Genomic DNA, 9190 nt, shown 5'->3' with positions numbered 1-9190 from the left:
AAGAAATCTGCATCAATAATCAGGATATATCTTTGTAACATAAACAACTTTTCCCCCAATTTGCTTTTAACTTAGTACTCCATAGGGGCACAACAATTTAAACATTTGACATACCAAATAGGAACCAACGTTTATCCTGCTGGAACCAACATACCGTATGCTTTGGGAACCAACGTTTATCCTGCTGGAACCAACGTTATGCTGTGGGAACAATTGTAGAGAAGCGCACATTTTTTATACTATATCTGAAATGGCTTGAAAGCAATACCCGAATCAGGGACACTTGATGCAGAAATACCGGTTTAGAAAATGAACAATTTGGAGAGAAAACACTACCAGGATATAATTACTTTTCGAAACTTGTAGCAATTGTAGCATGCTATGTTTGGGCAATTGTTAGATTAAGAAATCTGCATCAATAATCAGGATATATCTTTGTAACATAAACAACTTTTCCCCCAATTTGCTTTTAACTTAGTACTCCATAGGGGCACAACAATTTAAACATTTGACATACCAAATAGGAACCAACGTTTATCCTGCTGGAACCAACATACCGTATGCTTTGGGAACCAACGTTTATCCTGCTGGAACCAACGTTATGCTGTGGGAACAATTGTAGAGAAGCGCACATTTTTTATACTATATCTGAAATGGCTTGAAAGCAATACCCGAATCAGGGACACTTGATGCAGAAATACCGGTTTAGAAAATGAACAATTTGGAGAGAAAACACTACCAGGATATAATTACTTTTCGAAACTTGTAGCAATTGTAGCATGCTATGTTTGGGCAATTAATAGATGAAGAAATCTGCATCAATAATCAGGAAATATCTTTGTGACATATACAATTTTGGCCCCATTTTGCTTTTAACTTAGTACTCCATAGGGGCACAACAATTTAAACATTTGACATGACCAATAGGAACCAACGTTTATCCTGCTGGAACCAACGTATGCTGTGGTAATAATTTTAGAGAAGCGGACATTTTTAAAACCATATATCTGAAATGGCTTGACCAACACCGAATCAGGGACACTTGATGGAGAAATACCGGTTTAGAATGAAACATTTGAAAGAAAACACTTTTAGGAAATAATTACTTTTCGAAACTTTTAGCAATCGTAGCAAGCTATGTTATGGTCAATAATAATCTTTGCGACATAAACAATTTTTCCCTCAACTTGCTTTTAACTTAGTACTTCATAGGGCCACAACACATTAAACATTTGATATAACCAATAGGATCCAACGTTTATCCTGCCTGAACCAACGTTATGCTTTGAGAACAATTTTAGAGAAGCGGACATTTTTTATACCATATATCTGAAATGGCTTGAAAGCTATACCCGAATCACGGACACTTGATGCAGAAATACCGGTTTCGAATGAGAACAATTTGGAGAGACACTGCCAGGAAATAATTACTTTTCGAAACTTGTAGCATGCTATATTTTGGGCAATAATAGATGTATATATCTACATCAATAATCAGGAAATATCTTTGCGACATATACAACCCCCTTCCCCAACCTTCCTTTAACGTAGTACTCCATAGGGCCACAACAATTTAAACATTTGACATAACAAGTAGGAACCAACGGTTATCCTGCCGGAACCAACAATATGCTAGGGGAACAATTTTAGAGAAGCGGACATTTTTTTTATACCATATCTGAAATGGCTTCAAAGCTATACCCGAATCTGGGACACTTGATGCAGAAATACCGGTTTAGAAAGAGAACAAGTTGGAGAGAAAACACTGCCAGGAAATAATGACTTTTCGAAACTTGTAGCAATTGTAGCATGCTATGTTTTGGGCAATAATAGATGCATATATCTATATACATCAATAATCAGGAAATGAATAATGTGTTACTTTTCATTAGCTCAGTAAATTTTATTCTGACCCAAATATATGATATGTTTAAAGTCAGTTTAAACATATTAAATATTGAAGTCGGAATAAAATTTCGAATTCTTTCAATTTCTTCCACATGGTAACCTAACACTACATAAAGTCAATGGGGAATCTAGGCTAACCATTTTGTTTTTTGGCTGAAATTGTGACAGTTATAAGATATCCACGGAATACTTTCGTTATTGCTTTTACTATCACTTTAATGAATGAAAATTAGGGCCTAGCTGAATAACAAAACGTAAGCAAAACCGAGTTGTAACTTCATATTCCTAAAATGAGTCAATAAATAAAGTATTACTTTTTCATTAGCTCAGTAAATTATATTCAGACTCCAATATTTGATATGTTTAATGTCATTTTAAACATATAAAATATATGAGTCAGAATGAAATTCCGAATTCTTTCAATTTCTTCCACATGTTAACCTAACACCACACTAAGTCAATGGGGAAATCTAGCCTAAGCCTAGCCTAAAATATCCATGGATTACTTTCGTTATTGCTTTTACTTTCATAATGAAACGTTAAGGCCTATCTGAATAACAAAACGTATGCGAAACCGCGCTGTAACTTCATATTCCTACGATGTGTCAATAAATAATGTAATAATTCTCATTTGCTCAGTAAAGTTTATTCCGATTCCAATATTTGGTATGTTTAAAGTCAGTTTTAACATTAAATATTGGACTCGGAATAAAAAATCCGAATTCTTTCAATTTCTTCCACATGGTAACCCAACACTACACTAAGTCACTAGGGAAACCCATCCTAAGCATATGTTTATTAGCTGAAATTGTGACGCAGTTATCATACTTTGTTATTGTTCTTATCTTCGACCACATGGAACACCACACGAAGTCAACGGGGGGGGGGGGGGCAATCTAGCCCTAACCCGTCTGTTTATAAGCTGAAATTGTGACTCAGTTATAAGATATCCATGAAATACTTTCTTTATTGCTTTTACTATCACTTTCATGAATGAAAATAAAGGCCTAGCTGATTAACAAAACGTGTGCGAAACCGAGTTGTAACTTCATATTCCTAAAATGTGTCTATAAATAATGTATTATTTTTCATTAGCTCAATAAATTTTATTCCGACTCCAATATATGATATGTTTAAAGACAGTTTAAACATATTAAATATTGGAGTCAGAATAAAATTCCGAATTCTTTCAATTTCTTCCACATGGTAACCTAACACTACACTAAGTCAATGGGAAACCTAGCCTAAGCATATGTTTATTAGCTGAAATTGTGACGCAGTTATCATGGAATACTTTGTCCTTATCTTCGACCACATGGTTGCCTAACATGACACTAGGTCAATGGGGATAATCAAGCCTAACAATCTGTTTATTTGCTGAAATCATGACGCAGTTATAAGATATCCATGTAACACTTTCGTTATTGTTGTTATATTAGAACACATGGTAACCTTACACCACACTAAGTAAATGGGAAAATCTTGCCTAACCATCGGTTTTTTGAAAAAGCATGTGTTGAAAATTATTTGTTGAAAACTTGTAGTATTTATAGCATGGTATAATTTGGGGCATATACACCCGTAGTATAGCATTATTTAATGTATAAATCTACATTAATAATCAGGAAATACCTTTTTGACATACTATTATTTATGTACCTTAAATACAATATGTTTTAAGTAAGCCAGTGCGTTTGAAGCAAAATGTTCACCCTCATTAATTCATACAAACAAAATTTAATAATGTAAATAAATGATAATACTCACATGTTCACGGAATGATTTCTTGCAGAAGCCTGTCTACAATCCCACAAGGGTAGGGTACATCTGTGTATCTCGAAGAGAGAAAATTTGCAGGGACCTTGGAGCATGCCTCAACAAACGTCACGCTATTCCTTGGGTTCAATTTGAAAGAAAGGGAGAGTTTTTATATCCATGTCTGAAATTGCTTGAAAGAAATAACTCTATATGAAAAGTTAAATAATGTACAGACAACCGTGGTTAAACAAAAATCAAGGGTACACTACTTGTTTCAAACAACAAAAGAAAACTCCCGAAAAGCACCAGTATTAACTTTTTACTTCAATGAAAACAAATAAGCGCTTCCCTATATACAGACTATTAGAACAGCCATATTAAATGTATCAATCTACATCAATAATCAGAATATATCTTTTTGAAAAGTAAGTTTTTTTCTAAGCTTGCCATTACCTCGAACACTGCATTTCTATTACTTGCAATAGAAGTCGCTGAGAGCAGGGTAGGTTGTCGAAAGTTGTTCCGTACAGTTTGCTAGTCAGGTTTTCGGAAGAGCGTGGTTTTGAAATTGACCAATATATATTTTGTAGAAAAGTTCCTCGTGAAAAGATATGGAAAGATTCCGAGTAAAAGTTACACACAACATAGTCCAAATCGAGAACATCCAAATGGACGAGAAAATCATGCAGGTAAATGGATTGACGGAAAGTAAGTTCAACTAGCGAGAGATAGAGATGATTCAGCATAGATGTATCGTACAGTAACAAACTCATGGAAGCAAGCACGGGCAGAACTGAACGGCAATGTAAAATTCGGCAATGTAACAATCGGCAAACTGTAGAACGGCGTTGCCAGATAATGAAAAGAAAGGCAACATATGTAGTGAAGAGAAGACGCCCTTCTTGTTGGGAGGAGTGAATTGAATGAACTAAACAATTCAAATAAAGCTACGGCCAAAGAGGAGCTTGCACGGCTTAGCGATTACGTAACACTTTAATTGTATTTATACAGCTACTGCCAAAGAGGAGCTAGCACGGTGTAGCGATTACGTAACACTTTAATTGTATTAACGCATTCCGAAGGTTTATACAATCAATTAACATAACTAAGTACGTTGTATACATTTATTAATTCATTCACAAGATAAACTATTAAACTACGTACGACAGATATACATTTCTTGAATAGAATACACAGATCTTAATTATAACACTAGTACAGCCATATTAAGTGTATAAATCTACATCAATAATATTCGAAACAGCATTGTAACTTCATATTCCCAAGAGTCTGTCAATAAATAACGTATTACTTTTCATTAGCTCAGTGCATTTTTTTTTACTCCAACCTTATCTAGGTCTTTGTGTAGAGGTATGCTGCATTGGCCGCAAATATGCCAGATTATCAAATATGGTCACCTTCGGTCAAACTTCTTAAATCTTTGTTGTTATAACCCTGAAGGAAAGTTACTTCATTGGGCACCCGATACACAAAGAGCATACAGTAACTACTGTCAATTTTTTGGAGGGCGTTGTGGTCTAGTGGTTAAGGCAGTGGACTTGTGATCTAAGGATTACAGGTCCCTGGCCAGATCATTGCGTTGTGTCCTTGGGCAAGGCGCTTTATCTCCATTGCCTCTCTTCACCCAGGTTTATAAATGGGCACCTGCGAGGTAACTTGTAAATATAGTTGCGTGCGCCGGTTTGTGGCTGCACCCTATGGGAAGTTCCCCGGGGGACACGTGGTTGTGGTGCACTGTGGTGCCCCAGGAGAGATTGTTTGAATTGTGCACACTTTGGTGTGTGGGTGTGACAAGTTACCAATGACCAGGGGTGAAGTTGTAAAGTCGTGTTAGGAGGCATCAGCCTCATACAAGACCGTAAACCTTCAACTTATAGATTTTTTTTGTGGCTTGCATATTGAAGAGCATGAATTAAAGTACATGTGGTGAGAAAATTGGGTCAATAGAGGCAATTTTAGACCCATTTAGGCTTCACAGGAGCAGCGTACGAAAATTGTTTACTACTGAATTGTTTACAAGTGGCGAAAACTTCCGGCTCTGATAGCAAAAAAACCCGCGCGGTTATGGTAGGGAAAATTGATGGTGCCATTGTTATGGGTATGGTTTATTAGCGGTGTCCTACCCAAAATTTTGTTGTTTATTTTGGCGTTCAATAGCGCATATGGTGGGCGGAGCCTCAGCGATTGATCTAAATGTGCCTTAACGTTTTAACAACTATAAAGCTAAACTGTTTTCCCTCTCTCCGTCTCACAGGTAAGATGATGCTTAAACCTCTTTCATGTGAATATGAAAGTATTACTAGGTTGTTGATTGAATATTTTTCGTTATTAAAAGTGTTTCATCATGACGGATGGTCCAGATTTGCCATCGATACATGAGAGTTAATATTCATTATAAACGAGACCGTTAGGTTTGCATGTATGATATGTCTGTTTTACCATGGGCCTACGCATATTCGCATAACCAACGTTTGTCGTTCGATAAGTGATTAGTGGTACAAAATCATAATTTACACAGTCATTTCAGTACAAAAGTGATTTATTTCTTGATGTTGTTAATAGCAGTATATTATATGTATCAGGATGCCGTAGATGCGACATTTTAGGTAATTTTTTTGTACGTACTGTTGCTCAGTGACCTAGCGTTATGAATAGGCTACAACGTGTACATCTGGTCGTCATGAGGGGTGACGTCATTGCTGAGTAACACTCTGAGTAGGGTATTCCCCGAAGTGATCAAAACTGCAATCACATAGAAATAAGTATTTAAGGCCCGCCAAATTGATTGTGTTGTTATGTATTGAATTATTAGAAAGGAAGAGCAGGTTTCATTTTATTATTTTAAGAACTAGAAGTAGCCTTTGTTTATGTCAAGATAAAATCCATTCAGATGCCTTATCCAAATGTGCAGTTAAGTATAATTTGTGAGACTGCATAGTTATTGTTTTATTATATCAGCGATTGACTTACATGTGCCCTAATGTTATAACGACAATGAAGCTAAACTGTTGTTCCTCTTTTCGTCTCACAGTTTTAATGGTAGCTTGGTCGGGTGGTACTTGGGTCAATGCTGCCAGTGGGGATTGAGAGATCCGGGTCTTAACACCATGAAAGGCCAACTAGCGTTTAGCCAGAACTTTTATCTAGACTTAGAGACCACATTACATTTGTGATTTAAACCTTGACTTAAACCTTGTACATGAGACATATACAGTGGCGTAGAAAGGTACTTTTGAGTGGGGGGGCTGAAGACTGATGGCCGGCCTGGGGGAGGGTCTAAGGGGAGGGTCTAAGGGGAGGGAGTGTCCCCTTCCCCATTGGAATTTTTTCGCATTTCTAGGTGGCCTCAGACATAGGCGTACGGGACCATTTCAGTTTGGGGGGGCAGAACTTTTTGTGCCCGAAACTTCCCGTGACACTATCTAAGCGGAGCGCCACCATCGGTTGGCGCGTAGCGTACAAGAAAATTTTTGGCACACAATGCCTCTCAGATTGCCGGAAACGGCACCTCTGAGGCCTTGCAAGTTGCATCTAAACATTCTTTATTTAATAATCTCACGTTTTAGAAATTTACACTTCCCCAAAAACTTGGTAAATTAGAAGAAGAAAAAATGGTAACATCACTTTGAAGGGGAAAAATGGGACAGTATATTTTTTAAGCTCCTATTTAGTTACCGTATTTATTATTTTAACACAATACTCAGCTACCTCCAGAAAAACATACATTGTTCAACGACACGTAGGCGGGATATGTCGCTGTGTCGGGTGAGACTGCAATTTGTCTCACAAAAAAAGTATAAAATAACAAAGAATATGATAAACCTGTACTTCTAGGCACTCCCCATCCACCCACCATCCATGAAAAAGGAAATGTTTCTTATATACACTCATGTTGGGGATGTCCAGGTCAAGGGCGGCGGAAGCACTTTTAATCTGGGGGGGGGGGGGCACCGACATCAAAGGCCACTTTGCAGAAATTCGATTGGACTGATGCAGCCTTACATTTAGTACCCTTTATAACTCTTATTGTATTATCTTATTTGTGTATACACATCACTCCATCAACGCCCCCCCCCCGCCCCTAAAGGAAAATATGCATACTAGCACTGCAATATCCAATGCGCAAATTGGGAAACAAGGAACAAGTTTTCTTTTGAGACAAAATGAGGTGAAATCAAGCTAGTTGCTAATGTAGGAATCTTCCGAATTAGAGTTTTCTCTTGTTAACGATTTTAACAATTTTTTTCCATTCGAAATAGCTTTGAGTTTGACCCACAGAAATTCATTAAAAGTCACAGGCTTAGCCAAGATTTGCAAAGTTGTATGCACGACTGTCTGAGCGGAGCGCCACCATCGGTTGGCGCGGAGCGTACTAGAAAATTTTTGGTTTTACAAACCCCTCAGAGCAGTCCCGAGTGTTCATTCTGGTTCCCTGGCCTCTTGCTAACTTGAGGCACCTCAATTTTTATGTAGAAAAAAGGCACATTTTTAACCTGAGGAAAAGTGGGGGGCACGTGCCCCCTGTGCCCCCCCCCGGTTCCGCCGCCCTTGGTCCAGGTATACAATTGAATAGCAAAAAAAAAATTGATCGTGCAAAAAGCGTGTTAGCCCAGATGAACTGCGCTTACGGTGGTGTTACACGGAAATATTCGGGCATCATGATGCTAAATAAAGAAAATCATGGAATTGTCGGGCAAAACTTGAAAAAGATTCGGGCAAGCTACTGCATATTTATATATATATTTCCAGAGGACAAGAAATTCGGGCAAAAGTCCTGAAAATTCGGGCAGCCTTAGAGGAGAAAAAATATATATATATATATATATATATATATATATATATATATATATATATATTTTTTTTTTTTCTCCTCTTAGGCTGCCCGAATTTTTCAGGACTTTTGCCCGAATTTCTTGTCCTCTGGAAATTTGGGGGGCAGTCTGCCCCCCCTGCCCCCCCGCCTCGTACGCCTATGGCCTCAGATGCAATTTGGTGCAATATAGCACACTTCAACCCACCCACTCCATTTTGTATATAATTTTGCATTTTCACCTGGCCTTAGATGCAATTTGGTGCTCCAAATGAGATTTTTTTCTCATTTGGAAATGAAAAAGGGGTTTTCTGACTTACGAAGCGGGGGGCGGAATGATACTTCTGCCCCTCCATATTTTTCACTGGGGGGGGCTAGCACCCCCCAGCCCCCCTGGTTCCTACGCCCTTGGACATGTAAGTAATTATGAATAGTCAATGAGTTCTTAGCTGTTGCATCATTCATTTTTTTATGTGTGTGTGTGTGCTTGTTTCTATTCTTCTGCATGGTCTTACTTAGGGCCTTTTCAAAACTCGTCGTTGCGGTATGCCGCGGAAAGCCATGTTTCTGCCGAGGCTATGAATATTCTGAATGACGTCACTGGGCTTTGACCAAAAAGTCCCGAAGATTAATTAGGTGGTCAGCAGACAGAGCTTTGTCCGCCGGCACAACGGACAGCCTGCACTGAATAGA

At 38.0% G+C, this 9190-nt stretch overlaps 2 long non-coding RNA genes across 2 annotated transcripts in view; one reads left to right on the top strand and one right to left on the bottom strand.

Annotated features, from left to right (window-relative positions):
- Positions 1-208: 208 nt before the first annotated feature.
- LOC139963070 (uncharacterized) lies at positions 209-4619 on the bottom strand. The gene is made up of 3 exons (XR_011791495.1): positions 4120-4619; positions 3676-3803; positions 209-604 (listed from the first exon to the last, which is right to left on the bottom strand). It is a non-coding gene; the product is annotated as an uncharacterized lncRNA (long non-coding RNA).
- Positions 4620-5864: 1245 nt separating this feature from the next.
- LOC139963031 (uncharacterized) overlaps positions 5865-9190 on the top strand; it is a 142256-nt gene continuing 138930 nt past the window's right edge. Inside the window, exon 1 of the long non-coding RNA XR_011791480.1 lies at positions 5865-5941. This is a non-coding gene — a long non-coding RNA (uncharacterized lncRNA). The remainder of the gene's footprint in view (positions 5942-9190) is intronic.

The sequence above is a fragment of the Apostichopus japonicus genome, chromosome 21, assembly GCF_037975245.1.
Source record: "Apostichopus japonicus isolate 1M-3 chromosome 21, ASM3797524v1, whole genome shotgun sequence".
Taxonomy (NCBI): domain Eukaryota; kingdom Metazoa; phylum Echinodermata; class Holothuroidea; order Aspidochirotida; family Stichopodidae; genus Apostichopus; species Apostichopus japonicus.
Note: the sequence above shows the minus strand (reverse complement) of the source record. Positions and strands in the feature narration are given on the sequence as shown.